The sequence below is a fragment of the Seriola lalandi genome, unplaced genomic scaffold, assembly GCF_002814215.2.
Source record: "Seriola lalandi dorsalis isolate HSWRI2012SDOR001 ecotype SW California unplaced genomic scaffold, Sedor1 jcf7180002054722, whole genome shotgun sequence".
Taxonomy (NCBI): Eukaryota; Metazoa; Chordata; class Actinopteri; order Carangiformes; family Carangidae; genus Seriola; species Seriola lalandi.
In genome coordinates, this window is record NW_019525275.1 from 87,875 (window position 1) to 88,695 (window position 821).

The 821-nt window shown below is 48.6% G+C and overlaps 1 protein-coding gene across 5 annotated transcripts in view; it reads right to left on the reverse strand.

Annotated features, from left to right (window-relative positions):
- dnm3a (dynamin 3a) overlaps window positions 1-821 on the reverse strand; it is a 21,551-nt gene that overhangs the window by 9,849 nt on the left and 10,881 nt on the right. The gene's annotated exons all lie outside the window — the stretch shown is intronic.

Here is an 821-nt window from a genome sequence, read left to right on the forward strand (position 1 = left end):
GGCAACAGAGGTAAAGAAAGAGAAAATAAAGGGGAGGAGGGCAGCAGTCAAAGAAAAAAGAAATGTCTGTGGAGGTAGTGTGGGCGGGGAGAGAGAGAGCGGGAACTGCAAGAGAGAAGAAGCAGAAGCTTGGCAGCTCGACTTGTATGACTGTGTGTGTGTGTGTGTGTGTGTGTGTGTGTGTGTGTGTGTGTGGAAAGGCAGATCTGATCTTCTGTGATACTACGGGTGACTGACAAAGCACTCAGGCCTCAAACACAAACAGCTGATAAATCTTCCGCTGATCGTCTGAAGCAAAATGAAGTGAAGAGATTTCAATTTTCCTCCTCGTTGTGAAAGTTGCTGTGAAACGTCTGTTGCTCTGATGTCTCACCACATATCTGCACCTGTCTTTGTATTATTTGTCACAGATGTGCGAAGGCTGTGCTGATTTGTGAATGTTAGTAAGTGGATGACAGTGAGAGGAAACTAACACTGAGTGTGTAGCGTGCTCGCCTGGAGCTGCGTCTGGGAACACTGTGTTTAAGCTCTGCAGTGTTTATCTGAAGAGTGACCATGTGTCTGTCTGAGTGACTGTATATTTGTCTCCACTATTTGCATGCCAGTTTGTTTACATCAGAGTGTGCGTGTGTGCTGTATACTGTATATACAATCTGTCCTCTGTGTGTGTTGCTGCATGTGTGTGTGTGTGTGTGTCTCAGTTTGGCTTGGGGCAGCTCCAGCTGTGTCAGAGTGAGCCGCTCCAAATGCCTGAACTCCCAGAAGAGGAAGAAAAGGGGGAGTGAGGGGAAGAGTGGGACGGACGGGGGGGGGGGGGGGGG